Source organism: Prionailurus viverrinus, chromosome A1, assembly GCF_022837055.1.
Source record: "Prionailurus viverrinus isolate Anna chromosome A1, UM_Priviv_1.0, whole genome shotgun sequence".
Taxonomy (NCBI): Eukaryota; Metazoa; Chordata; class Mammalia; order Carnivora; family Felidae; genus Prionailurus; species Prionailurus viverrinus.
Window position 1 is genome coordinate 101,188,093 of NC_062561.1, and position 24,350 is coordinate 101,212,442.

The following is a 24,350-nucleotide window of genomic DNA, read 5'->3' on the forward strand; positions in this document are numbered from 1 at the left end:
AGGGTCCCCATCCCTCAGTAACGCCAAGAACCTCCGGGGAAGGAGGTTACCTGGACTCAGGAATCAGCCCTACTCATCATCACTGCTTGTCAGGAGAAAGGGAGTTCACACTTCCCCCTGAGATTCAGGATTAAGGGTAAAATCCTTTAATGGCAAAGCGAAAATGAGGGTCGCTGCTCTGGCTCCACGTTAAGGCGATTCTAAGGGGTTCTTACTACTCAACTGTTTTTGTGAAGTCAGAGTATGTTTCTCTGCATTCTGTGCTACAAGACCGTACAAATTGCACTGGTTCAAAAACATCTTTGTCTGAAAACCTTTATTTGCTAGTCTGGTCTGGTTAGAAAAATACCAAAGATTATCCCTGCAAACCCGTGAATATCAGGATATGAGTGAGGCTGCTCAGTTAGGATTTCTACCAACGTAAGGTTTTGTTTGCTGCCTCTTACCTTGCAGGGTAACCTTCCAGGGAAATGGGGGGGGGGGGAGGGAGTGTGGAATGGTGTGCTCTGTGCATGTGTGCATGCAAAAAGAACGTATCTGAGATCTCAATTTTAATTCCATGCATTTAAGGTCCTAGAAGACCAGGTAAGACACTGGACCATTTTTTTCAAACTGCAAAAGCTCTTTAGGCCTTATTGAAACTTTGATAGAAGTGTTTTTAATCACTTGGGCTACCATGAGAACCCGGGGGATTGGAACTCTAGCTGAATGAGAAGGAAACAAGATAAATCTCTGTGCAGAGCAGTAGAACAGTCAGGGAGGGGAAAGATTTAGAAGCCAAATGACAGCACGAGGAAATTCAATAGCTAGAGTCCAATAACTGGGGTGAAAAGTGGACTCAGAAAGAAAGAGGCAGGTTGGAATGCAAAATGCAAGCTTGACCTTCTCTGCAGCGTTGCCTGGGGCCCTGGTGACAGCTGTTCACTCTCAAACTTCTCTCCGTGTTTGCCAACAAGGGTGCTTTGGAAAATACAGAGCACACCTTCCATCGTTTAGCCCAGTTTCCACTGTTGAAACACTCTGATTCTTTATTATGTCTTCCTGATTCTCTCTAGTGTAAAAGAAAAAAGAGACAAGCCCATTACTTCCGTAAACATTCCCTCTTGTCAATATGATATTGACAGAATTCCCCCTGGTTTAGAATCTCCTGGGAATTGCCAAGGCATCCTATTTTCCTAAATTGGTGACACTTGGAGGATTTTAAGGACTCATACAATTTTAGAATTAGAAAGGACACTGGAAATTGTATAGTCCCAACTCTTAATTTGAGGCATTTAATCATGTATGCAAATATACATATTGTCACGCCCCCTACTATGGAGCCAGGAATCAGAAAGAGCCCAAGACTTGTCCTCAAATACCACCATCTCCCTCATTTAACCCCTCTAACAGGTGGCTGTTAATTTCCCTCAATGTGGGGCTGTGAGTTCTTTAGGTAACTCCCTGCCGTATTCTTTATCTTCATTCCTTATGTGATTCTTAAGTTCATCTCCTTTGGACTCTAGAGATAGAGCCTAGGGATACAGTCATGCATAAAACAGATAGAAATCCTGCCCCAGGTGAGCTTATATTCTAATAGACAAAGCACTCAAGAGGGGGAAGGAAGGGGAGACAGAGGATCAGAAGCAGGCTCTGTGCTGACAGCAGAGAGCCCGACGTGGGGCTTGAACCCATGAACCATCAGATCATGAGCTGAGCCGACTAATCTACCCAGGCGCCCGAGTTATCATGCATTATAAAGTAGACCACCAGAGTAAAAGCAGATTTCGAGCAGGATGAGTCATCCCCAAAAGGAATATGATGATTAACACAATTTTAAAGGAAGGGTACACTTGGAGAGATCTAACTGGGACTTTTCAAACGATGAAGGAGGTAATAGGGTCTTAATGCAATTATGTTTATCGTTTGTTAAGGATGTTTTTGTGCTGAAGTCTAGACAATTTTAGTTTTTTACAGATCTGTAAAAAGAAGCCTCTGCAAAGCCAGTCCCTCATGAGCAATCCCCAAATAGTGAACCCTCAAGAGATGGTCAGAGGAGAGCCCAGGGTAACCGGTAGAGGTGAACTGCAAAGGCAGTGCCCCGTCTGTCATGCAGAGTGGGTCCAGTGGCAGGCCAACTGGGCAGAATGAGTCAGGAACCCGGCACCTCTTAACCCGGGTTGCTCTCCATCTTACAGATCACACTGGTAAAATATAAATAGGTCTCGTTTTCCACAAAGTAGACAACTTCTCAAGTGAACTTGATTTTGTTTTCATGTTTATTTATTTTGAGAGAGAGAGAGAGAGAGCATGAGCCAGATACTGGGGCAGAGAAAGAGGGAAAGAGAGAATCCCACGCAGGCTCCACACTGTCAGTACAGAGCTCGATGTGGGGCTTGATCTCATGAACGATGAGATCATGACCTGAACCAAAATCAAGAGTCGGACGCTCAACTGCCTGAGCCATCCAGGCATCCCTCAAGTGGACTCTAAAAAGCACTCTTCCCGAAGGGCTGTCTGTCCAGTCCCACTGCACAAGAGTGCCGCTCACTGAGAATAAGTGATTTTTTTTTATCTGAAGTTTAGATAATTTAATATGCTTCCCAAGAAACTAGTCCAGAATGTGGAAATTCCAAGACAACTACAAATCAATAAAAAGGAAAAACAAGTAATTTTACATACTTTGCATGTCATTGAGTCTTAATTGAGTGCTAATAAAGAGATATACAAGTTTTATTAATAAAAAATCAGTACCTCCTCACTCCTACCATGTAAAGATTAAACAAGTATACAAAGAATGTATCCATTTGAAGGGATACCAAGTGATTTACCTTACATGGGGCCTTGTATTTTGGGGTCCAGGCTGGCTTTCATGTTGTTTTCTCACATGTGTGGCTCCCCGTTGCCTTAAATGGAAATGAATATTTGATCCCAGTTGAGCCTAAAAATGTATTTGGATAAGAACCAACAGTGCTGGCCAATAGGTAAATGGAAGACTTGTTGTTGGAGATGTTTTCCCTCATCTGGGACCTGGAATATGTAGGGATTCAGATAAGAATCTGAGAGTCCAAAAGAGGTTAGAAGAGTTAGAAGCAGTATAAGAAATCACTACGTACATAGCAGGTAAAGAACGTAACCCTGCACTGGGAGAAATTCATGGCCACCAGTTTAGAGGAGGTAAACAAGGTATGTCTCTCACTCTTCCTGGTTCCATTAGGAAAGAGAGCTGAGCCCCTTCGCAAGGCATGCCTCGGTCTCTCCATCAGACACACAGTACCCAGTACATAAGCAAATCTTAGGCTTATATTATAAGAATACATAGTTTAAGACCCTAAGTGGCAATGGTTTGGGGATCTTCTTAAATTATCTTGATACTTGAAGGAGCTCAGAAGAGAATTCTAGCAATTCAGAAGAATTCACATTTCATAGATGGTTGCCTGAGGAGTGTTTATCTCTTAGAAATATTTGTTGTTGGTTAAACTGAGACTTCTGTTTCTACTCAACTACTTGGCATTTGTGCCTCTCCACATGATTCAAGGAGTTTTCTCTGACTAACCCCTGGCCTGGAATCTTCTCTAAATTCCTGAAGAACTATCTTTGCCCCTCATTTGTCATTGAATGTATACAATTCTATAGGACCCTCTGTTCCTTCTTTCCCTCCCTCCCTCCCTCCCTCTTCCTCCCTCCCTTCCTCCCTTCCTCCCTTCCTTCCTTCCTTCCTTCTACTTCCCCTTCTCCCTCTTCTAAAATTTCCTGACTGCTTATTCTGTGAGCACTGTTCTCATCTCTTTTCAGTCAATTTTGTAGTTGACTCTGAAAACTCTACTACTAGATTTTGTAATATAATCCTCTCAGGAACTCTCTTATCTAATCTCTCCCAGTTAGATTCTCTAATTCTTGGGTATAGGTACTATCTTACTCCTCTTTGGATATTAAGTACCAAATACTCTTATTCATCCAAAATAATAATTGACCAAAATCTGTGTACAACTAGAGTCCACCTAAGTTTCACATGTCTCTCAGTATAACTAAAACATTAATTTTCGATTATTCATCAGTTCAGTTATTATGTCTTCAGTCTGTAAGTATCATCATTCATGACAGGTCGTAAAACAAAGATTTTTATAGAAACAAGGAAGGAAGGAAGGATGGATAGAAGGGAGGGAGGGAGGAGGGAAGAGAAGGGAAAAGAAGTGGGGGGGGTGGAGAAGAGAGAGGAGAGATTGGAACAGGACTGACGTGATACCTCATACTTTGATAAACTGCAAAATAGGTCTCCTCTTTATATGCGTCTTCCCCTTCTGTATCTCATAAGTCAGCTGAGAGAAGATGGTTAATTTCTGGGAGAATGCTTTTCTATGTAATTGTATAAAAATGTTCCTATATCCAAGAATGTGTATGTCCGGATGGCGGAGGCAAAGGGAGAACATTCCGTAAATCCTGATCGGCAGTCCTAAAAAGGCCATTTTCTCAAAATTATAAATTTCCAAGAACTGGTTCCCTCTTTACAACTATTTAAAAACTCTACTACTAAATTAGTTTGGATTGGTTCTAAGCCCTGAATCCCAAAGGCCGGGGATTCAAACCTTGGCTTCAGGAACCATCAACAACCTACACACTCATAATGAGAAGTGAAAGAGGTTGTTCAAACCCCAGAATGGGCCGTAAGAAGGCCAAAATCCCTAAGCTCCTGGGGCTGCTGATCCCATTCTACAGGAATGTTGAAAACACCAGCTTTCCCGGAGAGAGACCCCAAACTATACTTTTAGGTGATAGAATCCAAGCCAAGCCATCCTTACGTGGCCAGAGACAGAGCCAAGGACATTTCTGTCAGTTTCTTCTTGAACTCATTGGTCACCAGAAATCTGTAATTACAACAACCACAAAAATTATCCAAGAAAATTCACCATAGTAGTGAAATGGTAATAACTGTTGCCCTTTGAAGACCTACCACATGCCAGGAACTAACCAGCTGTACATCTTTTTAATTGTTACAATGACCATAGAAAATATTTTTACCGACAAGGATATTGAGACTCAAAGAGGTTAAGTAACTTAATATATAGCAAAACCAGAATTGGAACCCAGGCCTATCTCAGTGTCTCTTCACAAGGGGAAGTTTTACCCCCTTGGGAACATTTGATAATGTCTTGGGATGTGTGTGGTTGTCATGGCCAGGAGGTTGCTCAGGGTATGGCGTGGGCAGAGGGATGGCACTCAGCATCCTTCAGTGCCCAGGACAGCCCCTACCACCCAGGATTATCCAGCCCCAAGTGTCAGTAGTGCCGAGGCTGAGAATTCCCCCATCTCGCTCATTCTAAGGCTGACTCGGTGCCTGGCAGAGCATCCAGCATCTACATGTGCAAGGAAATACAGATGCGAGAGTGAGGATGTGGCTAAGAACAAAAAGAAGATGAAGGGAAGACACGGGCTTGAGGTAGAAATTTCCATTCATTTGTAATGGAGACGGGGAGTGAACAGGGAACACAACTCAAGCCAAGAAATTTCCCATCACTCTAATGACCTGTCCCCTTAGTCAGTTGATTAGCACCACCCAGCAGGGTAGATGATACAGATGATCCATGCCAATGGATCCGGACAAAACCAAGCATTCCAGTCCAGGGAACCTTAACTCTGGCTGCCTCCTGACCACGGTCAGCCTGTCTTGAGTTTGATGGAATAACCAAGGCAGCCCACGGGGTCTACTTATCTCGGCACCATAGCTGTCTGGGAGTAAGGCCGGGGCCAATATCTGCTTCCCCACGGCCCAGCTGTGGCTGTCAGCTCCTGGAGCTGGGTCAGCCAGGGGACAGGCAGGGTGCCTGGTACCAGACACCCAGTCCCATTCTCTGTCCTTCCTCTACTAAGAAATGGCTTCCCTGGTGCTGCCAACGCATGGATCATGGCATCTGTCAGCAAGACACCCGTTTTTCTATGCCTGCTTGGAGCATGAAAAGCAGAAGGTTTCTTGGACTGTAATTTAGTGTAGATGCTCTCTCTCTCACGTTTTCTTCACCATTAACCAGTCATAAATCATTCTACTCAGCAACTTCTGTACCTCTCCATGTCAATTTCTTCAACCCTTCTGAAATTTGGGAATTACATACGGAGTTCCCTAAGAGCCTCCTGTCTGCCCCAGCACGCCTTCCCTTCCAGTCCCAGGACAAGCTGTGGCTTTGTCCAGGTCCCGGGGCTTCAGTCCTTCTCTAGCACAGGACCCCCCCTTTGTGTGTCTAGGGGCTCCCAGCTCTGTCACCTACTGTCACACTGTCAACACACTGGCGGGCCTGGTACTGAAGGCTGGATCAGATTACATTAGCAAAATGAATAAATGAGAGTTATATCTGGGCAGATATCCTTGGTAGCAGTTGTCTTACCACATTGTCACTTTCGAGTGTCTAGCTGGTCTACAAAACAGAAAGCTCCTTGAAAGCTGGGGCTGTGTCTTTGCTCCTTTGTATTCCCACTGCCTGGTACATAACAAGCTGAAACAGTTAACTGAGTGAAAAGAGTAAATGGAAGCAACTAATGAATCTAGTTTTGAGAGATCCAGTGTCGAGAGATACTGCAGCTGCATACGCTTGATAAAACTGGGCACAAAATAGAGTGAATTTTGCTGGGGATAAATTAATTTTTTTAATGAGAAAGAATATAAGAAATGTACCAGGGAAAACAAATCCCTTTAATATGTCACTGTGACCATTATAAAATTTAAAAGCAATGTTCTCTGGGGGCGCCTGGGTGGCTCAGTCAGTTAAACGACCGACTTCGGCTCAGGTCATGATCTCACGGTTTGTGAGTTCGAGCCCCACGTCGGGCTCTGTGCTAACAGCTCAGAGCCTGGAGCCGCTTCTGATTCTGTGTCTCCCTCTCTCTCTGCCCCTCCCCCACTCATGCTCTGCCTCTCTCCGTCTCAGAAATCAACATTAAAAAAAAATTTTTTAAAGCAATTTTCTCTTTTACAAACGTTCTAACAGGGGCACCTGGGTGGCTCAGTTGGTTAAGCATCTGACTCTTGATATCAGCTCAGGTCATGATCTCATCATTTGTGGCTTCAAGCCCCATGCCAAGCCGGGCACTGTGTCAGCACAGAGCCTGCTTGAAATCCCACCCCACCCCCTGCCACTCTCTCTCTGTCCCTCCTCCACTCATGCTCTTTCTCTCTCTCCCACTCTCTCAAATAAGCATAAAAAAACTCTTTTTAATGTTATAACAAAAAAGATGCATAGTATTACAGAAGCATCCCTTCCCTGTCATATAAAAAAGGAATTATTTCCTAACTGTCTTCTAATTATCAGTGTAATCTTATTTCATATACAAGCTTTTGGTGAAAATGAGACATTTCCAGTTCCTGAAGGCAACATTCAGCTACGAATATGTCTTTTGAGAGTAAACGTTCTTTGGGTAGAAGGTAACTCTACTAGATCCTTTAAATGTTATGTGTTAACATTCCTGGGTTGTAAAAAGTTTATTTCGCCTGAAGGATCAATTTACGTCTATCCCAACATACTACATCATAAAGAAGATGCGTGAACTGCCAGGGAGAGCTTTCTAGGAACAGAGACATAATATGGCCTTAGATTAATAGAATATTTTTGAAATTAAAAATATTCCATAATTAAAATTTTTTTTTAGAATGGGAAAAATGAATAATAAACAGGGCACCAGAGGTCACATCTTTGGCACAAAGCAACAGAATTGTCACATTCCTTCTCACAGTCTTCCACGACTCTTCCAGCTTATGCCTGGATCACCTACCTCTGAATTCTTTTGGCACTTTCTGTTGGCATTTGTTGAAATGGAGATTGTCAGCCTAAGGCAGATTCCATATAGACCACATGTAGAATGAATCCAGTAAGAATTTAATGGATGTGTGTTATTTTGTTTGATTTGCAGTTTTGCAAACTTTTCAATTTGTGAACCTTTCTACCAATTGGCCAATGTCTCCTATGAATCCATTTCTCTTGAAGAATCAGAAAGATCTGGTAATGCTTAGTCCACATTCTCAAGTGGCTGAAGCCAAGTGGTGGCTAGTTTCTGTAGAAATAGCAGGTGCTTCTCGTTTGCCAGTGTCTCCACTGTCCTGTGTGTTTCCTCTCTGGCCTCTGTGGACTTTGAATATACAAGGCAGCCCACAGGCACGGTAAGTTGTATGAGACATTGGTGCAAACCCACTAGACATGGGAAAGCAGGCCAAGGCAGCTGCTGAGAACCTCCTAACCAGTGGTGGATCAAAGAACCTGATTGTTAGTATGGCCAAATCCATAAAGCTTCAGGAAAGGCTCTCAGGCTTAGAGAATCAGGACATATCTATAGGGGTTGCAGATGCCTGTAGGATGGTCTAGATGACAGTGGGCAGGGGTCCCCTAAGAGAAGAAAATGGCAATTGCATCAACAACACGCTGGTATCACCTGGGACCCACAGGTCATGACTTTTGACAGGCTACCCCTTGGCAGTTGCCTTCTACAAAGTTTCCTTCTGCAGAACCACAGGGTAGCAGGGATACCAGAGAAGTTCTCCCTGCTTCAAGGGGTGAAGGTTCTCATCACTGTCACTGCTCTCTTCTGATGCTGGGGCAGGCATTCTGGCCTCAGAAACCTTCACAGAGGCCTCATTTTGACAACCGCCCATATCCTATCTGCTATTGGCTTTCAGTGTATGTTTTTACTTCTCCAATAAGGTAGTTGTTTGTGAGCCAGTGAAATGCCTTACGTTTCACCTGTTACCATGTCTGACAAACTACTGTGTGTTAGCCAAACAGCTCATGCTCCTTATTTGTTTCGAATTGAATCAGTCTTCACGGCATGAGTTAGACAAAACGGCCAAGCAATAATGGGAACAAGGCAGGTGCTTGCTTTGCCCTCCATGGGAGCCAGGATCTCTTTGGCCCCTGCCAGGCTGGAGATTCCACAAAGAGAAAAGACTCTTTAAGATGCATATGGAGGGCGCCTGGGTGGCTTCCTTGGTTAAGCGTCAGACTCTTGATCTCGGCTCAGGTCACGATCTCATGCTTTGTGAGACTGAGCCCCACATTGGGCTCTGTGCTGACAGCATGGAATCTGCTTGGGGTTCTCTCTCTCCCTCCCCTGTGCTCTCCCTCTGTCTCAAAATAAGTGAACTTTTTTTTTTTAAAGATGCGTATCTGGGAGCATTCCAAAGTAACTCTCAGGTAGAAATGGAAGAGGTCTTAGGGCTCACCTGATTACACCTGAGAACAGGTAGTGCACAGCTACAAATCTCCATGGGCTTTTGAGGGCAGGTCTTCTTCCAAAGATTGTATAGTTCCAAACAACTCCCACCAGACTATCGAAAGGGATTTGTACCCTTACTCATAAAGGATTCTAACAGGAATGAGCTCAAAGAACCACAAGAAGGAGAATTCTTCTGTGGGTGTAAACACTGGTTTATCAGCCTTGCTTCTCATTAGCATACATCCTGCCTTGTAATTATGCCCTAATTTGTACTGTGCAAACATCTAACAATCCCTCCACCAACAGCTTCTCTAATTAGTCAGAAAATCAGTGGCAGATGTGAAACTCGTGGGATGCTGAATATAAAATGTTAATTAATTTTTAAAACTTTGAAGCCTCTTGCAAAACCTTTCCTGAGAAAAGTTTATATGAGGGCTTCACTAACAGACATCCTTACACAGTTTTTCTGTCATCATACCACGTTTAGCATGTGATTTATACTGTTTCTAGACTCTTCTCTGGGCCGGAGCTTTTTGGTGAATCCATTAACCATTGCTTGAGTAGATGTGGAATTGGTTACTCTAACACCTCTGGCCAAACATCTGACTGAAATGTCTGACTCTGACAATCAGCAGGGACCTGCCCCCCCAACTCCAGGGTGGTATGAGAAAAGTCATAGAGTCGGGGCTCCTGGGTGGCCCAGTCGGTTAAGCATCCAACTCTTGACCTCAGCTCAGGTCATGATCTCAGGGATGAGTTCAAGCCCCACACTGGGCTCTACACTGGACATGAACCCTACTTTAAAAAAAAAAAAGTCATAGAACCTGTCAGTTTGTCATGGCAAATAATGAGGGTTTGGGTGTCTCCTTGTGAATTTCATCATATCCCACATTCAGATAGTTCCCAAGACCTCTGGGGTTGCTCTTGAACTTTTGTGCAGCAGGATTGCCCCCAAAGATGATACAGTGTGAGGAGTTGCTCTGCCTTCAGATTTAATAGCCCTCACGCTTCAACAGTCATTTTCAGTCACCCCAACAACAAAACTTAGAAACTTATTCCTATCCCTGCTTCCCAACGTAGCTGGGCATTCTCCTTGAAGCCCATAAAGTTCTACTTGAGGTGAAGATCTGTGGCTCTGCCTCTGTTTTCCCTGCAATGTCTCTGGCTGTCACTTTGGAGGACACCAGCTAACTTTGGCCAGGCTGGCATTCTCTTCCTAGTTTGGTTTCAGCCATCGCACCTCCCCAACATGTCTAAGGAAGGGTCCTCATTGCAAGGGTATAAAAACTCTCCACAGGGGCACCTGGGGGGCTCAGTCGGTTAAGCATCTGACTTCGGCTCAGGTCATGATCTCATGGTTCGTGAGTTCGAGCCCGGCATCGGGCTCTGTGCTGATGGCTCAGAGCCTGGAGCCTGCCTCAGATTCTGTGTCTTCCTCTCTGTCTGCCTCTTTCCCCCTCTCTCTCAAAAATAAATAAATATGAAAACAAAATCTCTCCGCAAACCAAAAATTACTCTCTACAGTTTTGCTTTTTAATAACATTTTGCTTTTGAAAGACTTAAAAACTGTTTCTTCAGAGCTGGACTGGAAGTCATAAAAAAGTTACTAACACTTACTAGGTCCCTCAGCATGTCCTAAACACCATCCAAAGCGCTTCGCATGGATTACGTTATTTAACCCTCTCACCAAGTCAGTGAAGTGAGTGCTACTATCATTGCCATTTTACAGATGGGAAAACTGAGGCCTTGCAAAGTAGCGTGCTGGGGTCACAGAGTGGTAGAACTGGGATTCACACTCAGGTAATCTGGCTCCAGAGTCCATGCTACGTGAGAAAAGGGACACCTCATGGTTGTATTGGAAAGTTTCCCTCCATCCAACTGCTAATTGCTGTCCCCAGACTCACTAGATATGTGTCCCTCTGTCCCCTCAGGGTGGACATCTCTCCATGTGCCTGTACTGCCTCAGCTGGAAAGCTGTATTCTCCCCACCACGCCAAACTCCCCTTCGCCAGAGAGGCTCATGCCTGAGGGCTGGCTGATGGCCACCTCCCTACCCTCAGTTATTTTCAGATGGGCTCTGGGCCTCGAACACATAAACACTGGGGGGTTCCCTCTCCTCTTCCCATGGACCCCCACCCTACCCCTTTCAAGCTTCCCTCACTGTTGGCTGTTGACTCAGGTTGACATGTGCACATGTACGTACAACTGACCCCAGCTTTTAGCTCTCCAAGGGATAGCAGTGGCCGTCTGCCCTCTGTGTAAATAAAGGGGGGGTTGAGAGAATGGGGCACATTTATGACCCTAAAGAGCTTCACAATTTGCACAAATACTTACTGGAACCTCGGTGTCTGTTTCCATTGCTTTACATGATCCTTGAAGCCAGTCACACTGCTCTAACTGCAAAAACACTCTGTTCTTAACATTTTGCTTTTTAGCTTGTACACTCTAGCAGATTTTGCATGAAGGTGCAAAAAAAAGTCTTTTTCTAAAAAAAATATTTTTTTCAACAACCTAATATCATGCAGGTGTATAGAAAGCGACACGCTGCGTTCCCAAACTTGGGTGCGTATTTTCATCATCTGGGGGAACTTTACGAATCTCAGTGTCAGACCACACCCCAGACCAAGTTCACCAGAACGTCAGAGGGTGGAGCCCAGGTACTGACATTTTTTTTTAAAGCTCCCCAGGCAATTCCAATATGCAGCTAATTCTGAAAAACCACTTTTTGTTTTTTTTTTTAAAGAAACGCAGGCTTCCTTCCTGCTAACCCCGTTGCTTCCAAAATTTCTGTATGGTTAGTAAACTTTCTCCCTTGATGCTGGGCTCAGATCTTCCTTGGAGAGTGAAAAACTCAGCTTGCATTGGAGATGATAATATGTAACATATGCTGAGGGCTTCCTCTGCACGAGCAGATACTAGATGCTTCCTGTGGCGGGTCGTGTGTAATCCTCCCAAGAACACAGTGGGAGCCGACAGCAAAAGCAGTCTTATTCCCACTTCAGAGAGGAGGAGGCTAAGGCTCAGAAAAGCCAAATCCCTTGCCCAAAGTCAAACAGCTGAAAAATGGTGGGATCAGGATTTGACCCAGAGAGTCAGACTCAGGAATCTCCCCGAGACACAAATCTCTAAATTCTTCTAACGACCAGGATCGGGGGTGGGGATAGGGGTGGGGGTGGGGGGGAAGGGTAATGCGTTTTTTGTCTGCTTTGTACCACCTACGATTTGATTTGAAACTTCTAGCTGTGAATTCCCACAAGGAAACTGACTCCTAATATAAAGACCCGCCCCCAGTCTTCCGTAGCCAGTGCCTCCTTTGCAGATGCTTTCGGCTTGTTGGAAAAGCCATGCTCCCCAAAAGACAAAGAGTGTCTTCACCCACCCCACTTTCTGGGTTCCCGGAACCACAGAAACATGTGTTCCCTCTGCCAGGCGAAACGCCAAGTGCTGACAGGGGGTGTCTTGTTCGGTCCTCACAGCAGCCTCTGGTCTCGCACAGTGCAACTCACACCCTCATTTTGCAATGAGGAAACGCGCAGAGCTTCATGAACACCCGATGCTTCCTAGTAGCTGGCAGAGCTGGTCGTTGTTACGCGGCTGCCCCCCCCCCAACCCCCCGCAGCCCCCTTTCGAGTCTTTGGAGGGCAAAAGTGAGCATTTTTATCAGTGAAGGGCACAGCTTCTAGAAAAACAAGGATGGCCACGGACTGTGCCGCAATCTGGAGATAGTAAGAGTGGTCACCAGAGGGAGACAGAGCTTGAGACATCAGCAGGCGAATGTCTCTTTCAGCAACAATTCACAAAGCCCAGAGCCTCCGGAGGAAAACAACCAGGGTGGAACTCTTTGTTTGGGTTTAATTTCTTCTTCTACTGCTGCTTTCTTTCCTCTTCCTCCACCTCCTGTCCTCCGTCTTCCTTTTCCTTGCCTGTTTCTAAATGGTAAGGAGCAGCTTTACTGGAGTGTGCAAGTCCGAGGAGGATGTTTTCACGAGGTCCAGCCCCTGCCCAGAGCCTCAGCCCCGGAAGCCTGAGCAAACACACCGTTGTCTGCGTGTGAAGGCATGAGTTTCCACATCTCCTCCGTCAGATCCTGGGGCTCTTGACCGAGACACAAAAGCAACACTAGATAAAATTTCTTTTTTTCTTTTTTTTTTTTTTTTTTTTTTGGAGGAAAGCAATTGAACACAGCCAAGGCAAAGGAGAGTTTGATTGGAATTCATCTGTAGGATTTTTTTTTTTTTTGCCTCAAAAGTATGTTAGATTCTTAAATGCCAAAACACTGCCTGTAAGGAACAGGTACACGAAGCTATTCTGATATCTGGCATCGTTTTTTAAAGAACTAGTTTCTAATTTCTGGATTTTAAACTCTCTGAAGGCTTCTCCTTACAATATGTGCCACAAAGTGGGAGCGAAATGAATTTTTTAAATTCATAGGATTGGGGCTCCTGGGTGGCTCAGTCGGTGAAGTGTCGGACTCTTGATTTCGGCTCAGGCCATGGTCTCACTGTCCGTGAGTTCAAGCCACGTGTCAGGCTCTGTGCTGACAGCGCGGAGCCTGGTTGGGATTTTCTCTCTCTCCCCTCTCTCTCTGCCTCTATCCCTAACGCACTTGTGCACGTGCTCTCTGTCTCTCTCAAAATAAATAAACATTAAAAAAAATATTTATTTGGTGTCTTGAGCCAATTGCTGTTGGGGAAAAGAGAACTATTTTTCTGCCAGTGCCCCCACTAAAACAGTAACTCATTGTCCTTGGCAGTTGGAGATGCCTACCAAGCTCTAGTCCCCTTTCCCTTGGCCCACTGTCCTCCAAGTGGACCACCAATCAGGCTCATTCCACTGATGAGATCTGTGACCGACCTGAGTCCTGAGGCCCTAAAGTGAGTCCTCAGGAAGGTGGCAAGATGAAAGGGGTAAGAACCCTTTGTTTCGTTTGGGGTTTGCTGTTTTTGTTTGTTTGCTTACCTGTGTGTTTTGCTCCCTTCACTTCCGGAGGAGGCATTTTGTCTCGCCGCACAGACTAAGGTGAGAAGCTCTCCATTCTTCTCTTTGCTCTGGAAGGGTTTCTAAAATACGTGTTTGGTAATATCTCTCCTATAACTCTACAAGGGCTCTGACTGCCTTGTCACCTATTTCCAAAATTATTTGTGGACTCACACATTTCTTGATTTTAGCTCTTTGTGTTTTTTTGGATATATTCTTGAAGGCAAGAGTCTCGAGCTTATTATGAAAGGCTTCATGATGAAAACACTTGTGCAGACCCATAGTTGGGGAAATAGAGAGGAGTGCCTGTCAAGAGTGGGGCAAGGGGTATACAAGACTCTGAACTTTGGGCTCTAGACAGCAAGGCGTTTGAAGGAAACATAATGCTTGCGTAGCCATAAGTTGGCAAAGAGGTTAGAGAAGGGCAGTGAATAATCAGGAAAAACGCTGAGGCTTTAGCTCTGTTTGTCTCTCCCAGATGCTCTCCCTTAGGAACATGGCACACAAAACCGAGGTGAAAAGGAAAGTGACCCAGCACTGTTGAAGAGTTGCAGCTTAGACATCCCATGTTCGAACTGTACTGTGCCTTCCATTTGCTGCGTAATCTTGGTCAGTTGACAACCTCACTGAGTTTCAAGGTGCTCATGTAGGAAACTTGCGGGCCCCGGTTGCTAAGATGCCTACAGGACAGGCTCTCCGTGGCCACGACTAGCATTTGCCCTGTGTCCTCAGGGGTGGTACATACATATCTTCCCACAGGCCACCAATTGGTGTAGCTATACTTAGCTGTAGTGAAAACTAGGCTGGGTCATGCCCAAACCTAACAGAAGGGAGCTTCATGACTGATTGACAACTCTGTGCCATGAAGGACTTACTTATTGGCCGTCTCTGTGCCAGATTAAGAAACCAGCTATGACAGTTCAGTTTTCCATTCTGTAAAGTGGTGGCTTCCTCCTTCAGAGGTCATATAAGAAACAGAAGGTATGCTTTAAGACCTTTAATGGAAGGGCAGCAAAAGAGCTGAGGGTGTGGCCACAGGGTTGTGCTTTGAGCCAAAGTTGAGAAAGTGCCTGTATGTCAACAACTCCTTTGATATATTTAGGCCACTTTTTTTTTTTCCAATTTTTTCTAACATTTATTTATTTTTGAGAGAGCATGATGCGGGGAGGAGCAGAGAGAGAGGGAGACACAGAATCTGAAGCAGGCTCCAGGCTCTGAGCTGTCAGCACACAGGGCTCAAACTCGCCAACCGTGAGTTCATGGCCTGAGCTGACGTCAGATGCTTAACCGATGGAGCCACCCAGGCACCCCTAGTCCATCCTCTTAAATGATCCCGTAGTAAATCATTTTTCTTTTTAGTCAAGACACCCTGTTCATAACAGGATTCTAAAAGTTCTGTACCAGTTAAAATCTCCTGAACACGCTAAGTTAAATAGGATAAGTTAGATTTATTTCTTGTTCAGTTAATTGGGCTCTGATTGATTTTCCTCAAGTCATGCAACAAGATAAAAGTAATTCTGGGTAACAGTTGACCCCTCAGTGGCGGATGGACAGAAAGCCTCTGTCTCGGCTCTGTCCGCGCACCCCATCGTGGCAATGCTATGTTGGAAACCCTGCACAGCGCAGAAGAAATAGAAGAACTGGGTAAAGGAGGCAGGGTAGAGAGAGCAATTCAAGATGGAAAGATTCAAGGTGATGGTAGCAGCTTTAGAGTAGAGTCCTCGTCCATGGGGGAGACCCCTGCAGCTCACATCAAGGATGGTGGTCCTTTGTGGGGAAAGTAAAGGTCGGGTGAGGTGGTCCTCTCTTGAAGGATTATGGCATGGAAGCTTCGAACAAGTTCTCCATCTGCTTCTTTACTTTGTCATTTATTCATTTGGCAGATGGTGATCATCTACTGTGTGCCAGGAATGGGACTACTTGGGAACTGAAGAAACGAATTAGACCCCTTTCCAGGGGGTTCATAGTTGAGAGAGGAAGGACACATACAGAGCAGTAAATGCTCTGGAAAAGTTATGAAGGTCTCTTGGCGAACAAATCTTCGATGCCTAGACTACTCATTGTATGTGCACATAGATCACAGACTAAGAGCTGAAACTAGAGATAAACACATATTTATTATGAGCTTTGGTTTTCCATGGTTTTTAGGTCATTGGATTTCCAAACTATTTTTATGACTCGGAAAGCAAGTTTTAAAGGCATCCTGGCCAGCGTATCTGGTTTAATTCTAGTCTCATTTGCTTCCTGACTCTTTAAATAAGCCTTAGCAATATTGCATTCACATTTAGTGAAGTAAATATAATTTGCAAAGATCCAGGTCTGTTTATGTGAGTTCTCATGATTATGTCAGTGCTTCTTATTTTTGGTTTATTTATTATGTTTATCCAGGGCCCTTTTCCCTCCATAAACAAAGCTATTTGCTTTGCTGCCATTTCACTGATTCCGGGGATATTTTTTGTTTTACCTCCAGCTGTTTATCAGTAGGCAAGTGCCCGCACCGGAGTAAAACCCTTCCCTACAGCCGCATGTAACTACTTAGCTCTGGAATCTTCAACAACATTTATAACCACTTTGCACCTGGTGGAATTTTTCAGGTAAATGAAAGAGATGATATCTCAGTCCTCCTTTTGCCTCAGATCCATATTCTAGATCCAAGTCATGGTTTATCATTCTGCTTATCTGATTTTTTATAGGAGCAAATGCTAATACCAGAACTGACAACGTTTTTAAGAATTTATTTATTGTTTCATTTACATCCAAGTTAGTTAGCATATAGTGCAACAATGATTTCAGGAGTAGATTCCTTTATGCCCCTACCCATTTAGCCCATGTCCCCCTCCCACACCCCCTCAAGCAACCCTCTGCTTATTCTCTATATTTAAGAGTTTCTTATGTTTCTTCCCCTCCCTGTATTTATATTCTTTTTGCTTCTCTTCCCTTATGTTCATCTGTTCTGTGTCTTAAAGTCTTCATATGAGTGAAGTCATATGGTATTTGTCTTTCTCTGACTGACTAATTTCACTTACCATAACACCCCCTAGTTCCATCCACATAGTTGCAAATGGCAAGATTTCATTCTTTTTGATTGTCAACTAATACTCCATTGTATGACATTTGGGCTCTTTCCATACTTTGGCTATTGTTGATAGTGCTGCAATAAACATTGGGGTGCATGTGCCCCTTCAAAACAGCATCCCTGTATCCCTTGGATAAATACCTAGTAATGCAATTGCTGGGTCATAGGGTAGTTCTATTTTTAATTTTTTGAGGAACCTCCGTACTGTTTTCCAGAGTGGCTGCACCAGTTTGCATTCCCACCAGCAGCACAAAAGAGATCCTCTTTTTCTGCATCCGCGCCAACATCTGTTGTTGCCTGAGTCGTTAAGGTGAGCCATTCTGACAGGTGTGAGGTGGTACCTCATCGTGGTTCTGATTTGTATTTCCCTGATGATGAGTGATGTGGAGCATTTTTTTTCATGTGTGGGTTGGCCATCTGGATGTCTTCTTTGGAGAAATGTCTATTCATGTCTTTTGCCCATTGCTTCACTGGATTGTTTGTGTTTTTGGGTGTTCTTCATAGATTTTGGATACTAACTCTTTATCTGATATGTCATTTGCAAATATCTTCTCCCATTCAGTCAGTTGCCTTTTAGTTTGCTGATTGTTTCCTCTGCTGTGCAGAAGCTTTTTATTTTGATGAAGTCCCAATGGTTCATTTTTGCTGTTGTTTCCCTTGCCTCTGGACACGTGTTGAGTAAGAAGTTGCTGCAGCCGAGGTCAAAGAAGTTTTTGCCTGCTTTCTCCTCGAGGAGTTTAATGGCTTCCTGTCTTACGTTTAGGTCTTTCAACCATTTTGAGTTTATTTTTGCATATGGTGTAAGAAAGTGGTACAGGTTCATTCTTCTGCATGTCACTGTCCAGTTTTCCCAGCACCACTTGCTAAAGAGACTGTCTTTTTTCCATTGGATATTCTTTCCTGCTTCGTCAAAGATTAGTTGGCCATACGTTTGTGGGTCCATTTCTGGGTTCTCTATTCTGTTCCATTCATCTGAGTGTCAGTTTTTATGCCAGTACCATACTGTTTTGATGATTACAGCTTTGTAATATAGCTTGAAGTCCAGGACTATGATGCCTGCTGCTTTGGTTTTCTTCTTCAAGATTGCTTTGGCTATTCAGGGTCTTTTCTGGTTCCATACAAATTTTAGGATTGTTTGTTCTAGCTCTGTGAAGAATGCTGGTGTTATTTTGATAGAGATTGCATTCGATATGAGGATTGCTTTAGGTAGTATTGACATTTTATTATTTTCTAATTTTTTTTGAAGTTTATTCATTTTGGGGAGAAAGAGAATGTGAGTGGAGGAGGGGTAGAGAGAGAGACACACACAGAATCTGAAGCAGGCTCCAGGCTCTGACCTGTCAGCACAGAGCCCGACGTGGGCCTCGAACCCAGGAACTGTGAGATCATGACATGAGCTAAAGTCAGATGCTTAGCCGACTGAGCCACCCAGGTGTCCCTTTGGGTAGTATTGACATTTTAATCCAAATCATACAAATCTTCTTAGAGGGAATCGGGAACTTTCTCTAGCCCTGGTACATGGTGGTGATAATACTGTCGAGATTATTTGGTGTGGCAACTATGAACTTGGCTGCAAGCTACTGGGCAGAGCCATGTGTCAACTTGTACCCTCTGCACCTGTCCCCCATGTGGCATGTGATATAAATGCCAATCAGTGCTGAACTGAATGTACTCTTCAATTATGTTTTAATATATTTCAAAGCAGTGAATAATAGTGGAAACAATTTTAAAGCATCTGTTGTACTATTTTTTCACTTAAAATGTTTTGTTTACTTGCTTTTCAGTCTCTGTAGTAAAAGATCCTAGACCCTTGGTCTTTGGGCTTAGATTTCTGGAGTCATGATGCAAATCTAGTGCTCTTAGTAAGCATAATGTTCCTAAAATATTTCTTTGAACCAGGATGTCAAGAAATAGCTAGAAGGGAAAAAATTTTTCTTTATGAGCTATCAGTTGGCTTTCTGTTACTAAATAACAAATTATCCCAAAGCTTAGTGGCTTCATAAATATTATCTTACAGATTCTGTGGGTCATGAATCCAGACACAGCTCATCAAGGTGCCTCTGGTTCATGGCCTGTTAGGAGACTGAGATCAAGTTGTCAGCTAAGACTGTAGCCTTCTCTGGGGCTACATCCAGAGTGTAAGGCTTCGCTGGGGAAGCATCATTCACTTGGAGTTCTCAGGTCCTCACTGGCTGTTGGACGAAGGCACTTGTCCTTTACCAAGTGGGCTTCTTCATGAGGCAGCCCACAACATGGCCGCTGGCTTCCCTCAGAGGGAACAAGTTAGAGAGTCAAAGGTCCGCAAGACAGAAGCCACAGTCTTTGGCACACAAACTCAGAAGTGATGTCTCTTTGCTTTTCTCTTTGCTGGAATCAAGTCACGAGGGCCAGTCCACACAGAAGAGTGGGTGATTTTCACAAGGGCAAGAATTCTAGGGGAGGAGGGATTACTGGAAGCCCATCCTGGAGGCTACCTACCACAGACTGAATATGTATATGTGAGTATATGTGACTTCAGAAGTTGATCCTTCCCTAGTCAAGCCTCAAGATGGCTAAAGCCTCAGCCAACAGCTTGATTGCAGCTTAAGTAACAGACCATGAGCCACAGCCACCCGGATGTGCTGTGCCTGGGTTCCTGGGCTACAGAACATACAAGCTATATTTGTTGTTTTAAGTCACTAAGCTTTGGGATAATTTGTTAGGCACGTACATATGTGAGTGTGTGTGTGTGTGTGTGTATACATACGTGTATGCCTATACACACACACCACACACACAGGAATTAAACACAAATATCCTTCAAAACAAGATTCCTCTTCCGATAAGATGATTCCGTAGCTTGAGCCGTCTGTTTTGTGTCACCAAACACATTCTTGATAGACAGGTTTACATTTTCAGGATCACTCTCTGAGATATTTCTCAAGTTTGAAAATAAAATATTTACTTCTGTGGACTGAAGGAAAGAAGGAATCCATAGCTTTAGTTGTTGTTCCTGGGAAAGGCAAGTGCGACCCTCCTGCCTGTTGGATGAGCCAAGCAACCTGGGTTAATTTGCTCAACTCTAATCGTTGGAGTTTTCAAATGTGTCATTATAACGCCTTCTCTGGGCAGTCAAGAAAATAGGCTATTGTTAGGAAACAGTTAATGTTAATATTAATAATGATATTGATGCCGGTACTGAATAGAGAAGGCAGAAGGAATGCCGGGATAGAGTTCCTTCAGAGCCGTCTCTAACCCAGACAACACGAGCTCCAGCTGTTGGGAGGCTTTAAGATCTCCAGGATCAAGGAGAGGTCACATGACAGTCACGAAGTAGAATAATTTTCAAGGTCGCTGTTGGATGCAGATACTTACTATGACTGCGCCAGGTGTAAAAGAGGCGAATGAGAAGAAGCCAAGAAAAAAGAAAACTATGGTGGCCTCGTCTGGATCTTTTGCCCAAAAACCATCATCATTCATTGAATGGTCCTTCCCGTGACCTTGCAGATCCCGCCTGCACACATGAGCTGACTCCCCTGCCTTGCCCCCCTCATTCCAGCCATGCTCACCTGCTGTCGCTCCAGGTCTTAGCATGCACCTGCTTCCGAGCCTGGTATGTGCTGATCCTTTTGGAACACTCCTCCTGTGGTTATCATCCCCAGGGCTTGTCTTCCGCAATTCCCTTAACGCCTCTTCCCAAATGCCGTTTTCCCAGAGAAGACTTTCCTGTCAAACAAACAAACAAACAAACAAACAAATAACCAGAAAAGCTTTCCCTCTGTGAAAAAGTGCCCAGGTCATCACGTAGCCTTTACTCTTCTTTTTCCTTCACAGTGCACCCCTCCAGATGGATCTCACAAGTTTAGCATCTGTCTCCCCCAGCTAGACTGTGGGCTCTCTAAGGGCAGGATGCTGGCCATTTCATGCATTCACCACGGAATCCCCAGAACTTGGATTGGTACCTGGCACATTGTAGGTACTCAATCAATTTTTGTTGAATAAATATTAAATGCTTATATACTTTGCCAGATATAATTACCAGCAGTTCCAGACATTTGCTTCTACAGACCTTGCGAGAGCTGCTGGGAGAAATCTTGTTACCATTATCACTATTTGAGCGTTGGATTCAAAGAAGTTAAATTATCCAAAACTGCCCATTGAGTGGGTGATGGATGTGGCTGTGATCCCAGGACTGTCTTAGTCTGCGCTGTTAGCCTAATAACCCCTTTCAGTGAAATGATTATATAAATACAGTCAGCCTTGAAGTAGTAACAGAAACTCCTGTCGAATTGTATACATCATTGGGACTTTGCCTGGTCCCTGCTCGTGAAAATAAGACAGAAAACTGCATCCAGGCCGGTATTGGCAGGTTCTGTCACTGCTATAATTGAGTTCCTTTCCTCCCTGGAGCCCCATCTTCCTTCCTTTTCTGGACGAGAGCTCTCAAGGAAAAGTTTGGGTGAATTATCTTTAATTTGAAAATCAAGGGCAGAAAAGCAAACTCTCTTGGTAATTGCAGGAGGATTGAAGGGGGGGGGTGATATTTAAAATCACAGGTTTGTTTCTGATGCCAGGAGAAGGCTGTTGAGGGCAAGGGATTGGAGCTTGGGATGAAATGACCAACAGCCAGATTCTCTTTCTGAGACCCTGCCAGCGCTCAGTCTGTAGAAGGAATTTAGGAGATTGGGGAGTGTGTGCTAGTCCCAGGAAGATAATGGCTTGGTTTTGTCTTCTCTGTTCTAGCACCTCCTGTTTAATTGCTTTCTGAGTGGCAGGCACCATGCCGTGCACATAACCTACTATGTCCCTGCAAACTCTCAGCGAGAGCAGGGATTTGACTATCCGTGTGTTCATCGCTTAGAAACACCAGCACTTGCTCAAAACATTAGTAACTAAATACATAGTGGTCGCTGAATACCATCTATTTTATCTGTGGAGTTAGACGCCAAAAGATTCTGGGTTTTTTCATTACAGAATATATGCCTGCACATCTGTTTAGCTTGGTGGATACAGAAGTACGAAACCTAGGCTGGAGTCAAACGTAGCCTTGTATGCTCAGATTGGTTCTTCCGCATGACTTTTGCAGTATTGAGACGAGACAAACTCTCCGCCATAAACTTCTCTCTTTACACGGCTCGTGTTCCTGGTACGGCCTCATTCACCAGCACACCTGAAACTAATGACGTTGGTTCGCGTACTCACCGAGGTAGCGATTGTCAGTAACAGCGAGCCAGGCGGTGGGCGACAGCCTGCTAGAATCTTAGATGACAATCAGAGGAACCCCCTAAGATTGGGTCCGTCTCCTTGGGGGCAGGATCACAGGGTTTTCAAAGACCAAGGATACATTTCTAGTAAAATAAAATAAAGACATCAGGGCACAAGGGTTCCCATAAAAATTAAAAAATGAAAATGAAAATGAAGAAAAGCAAGGAGGAGGACATAGTCCTGGGCTGCGGAGACAGCAAGGTTACGGTAATTATCAACCGTCCTCAGGACCCCATGCAGTTCCCTTGCTGGCCAGCAGAGAGCGCTGTTGCCATGCACATGTAACCTTGCATCTCCAGCCAGGCCAAGCTTCGTTTACAGTCTTCCTAGAACGGGGTTTGATACGGGGAGGACAGCTTAGGTGAAGGTAAAAAGCACTGGACTCAGAATGAGGAGACATAAGATACAACCGTAGCCCAAGCTCATCCTTGGCAAGTCTCTGTGAATCAGTTTGGGGGCTGTCAAAGGAGGGGGCTGGACTAGTAAAAAAAATATCCTTTTCCATGTCCTGAGCACCACTTACTGCATGCCAGACCCCATGCGAGGCCCTTCCATCAGCAGGGGTACCAATCCAGACTCTGCTGTACATGGGAGATCTCTGTGATTTGGGTCAAGTTACTCACTCTCTTTAAACTTCAGTTTCCTTGTCTACAGATTAGCTGGAACAAATCTTCCTGAAATTACCCTGCGGATTAAATTAAGTGGATGTATACAAAGCCTTTAGACACATCACCCGACCTGTCAACAAACGGCAGCTACCATCAATTACCGATTTCTTTTTTTCTTGTTTTTCTTTAAGTCTATTTATTTATTTATTTTGAAAGAGAGAGAGCACGAGCAAGGGAGGGGGAGAGAGAGAGAGAGAGAGAGAGAGAGCGCGAAGGGTTAGCACAAAATCCGGTGGGAGGCTCAAACCCAAGAAGCCAATCGCAAGATGATGCCTGAGCTGAAATCGAGAGTCTGGTGCCCACACGGGCTGAGCCCCCCAAGCATCCCCAATTACCGATTTCATTTTATCTCCACAATCATCCTGCAAGGTAGCGAGTCCATATTTTCTGTTCTATAAGTAAGGACTCCTGAGGCTCAGTGATGTTCAGAATGTAGCTGTGGTGACCTAGCGTAAAAGTAGCATCACCTGGGGGCGCCTGGGTGGCGCAATCGGTTAAGCCTCCGACTTCAGCCAGGTCACGATCTCGTGGTCCGTGAGCTCGAGCCCCGCGTCGGGCTCTGGGCTGATGGCTCGGAGCCTGGAGCCTGTTTCGGATTCTGTGTCTCCCTCTCTCTCTGCCCCTCCCCCATTCATGCTCTGTCTCTCTCTGTCCCAAAAATAAATAAGAAACGTTGAAAAAAAAATTTTTTTTTTAAAAAGTAGCATCACCTGGATCAAAATCGAGCAGTGATCTTTCTACTACACTGTGCTAAGCATTCTTCAGTCTTACACACTAGATTTGGACTCTTCCATCTTTTGGACTCTCAGCCATGGGACTGATGCAGGTGGAAGCAGAAGCAGCGTGGCATTCACAAGATATACTAGGCTAAGCGAGCCACCCCCTAGGATCAGAGCAAGCTTACCGCTTAAGGAGAGATGGAGTCGGCTCTGAAACTTGCCAGTTTGGTACCAGCCGCTTTAACCTAATGTCTTGGCAACTTTTGTGGTTGTTGTTTCGGCCGCTTCCTTTCACCCTTCAAAGTATGTGTGGAAATTAACTTTGTAAGGGGGGGGTATAAGTCATCTTTTATCTAGAGATATCTGAAGGAGCAGTGTTAAATCAAGGGCTCTTGAATAAAGTCTCACAAAACGCCACTTGGGAAGCTTTTGCTTCCCCACTGTGTTGCCCTTCATCCAAGTAGCTGGAACCCTCCCCTGCACCTGCCCCCCTTA

At 44.5% G+C, this 24,350-nt stretch overlaps 1 long non-coding RNA gene across 3 annotated transcripts; it reads right to left on the reverse strand.

Annotated features, from left to right (window-relative positions):
• Positions 1–336: 336 nt before the first annotated feature.
• Positions 337–23,625, reverse strand: LOC125172345 (uncharacterized). Of its 3 annotated transcripts, none has more exons than XR_007154700.1 (6): positions 23,472–23,625; positions 23,092–23,153; positions 22,406–22,551; positions 20,773–20,929; positions 2,811–2,885; positions 337–1,051 (listed from the first exon to the last, which is right to left on the reverse strand). It is a non-coding gene; the product is annotated as an uncharacterized LOC125172345 (long non-coding RNA). The 3 variants fall into 3 exon arrangements; XR_007154699.1 differs by having other exon boundaries at positions 2,811–3,009; XR_007154701.1 differs by lacking the exon at positions 23,092–23,153 and having other exon boundaries at positions 2,811–3,009.
• Positions 23,626–24,350: the final 725 nt, after the last annotated feature.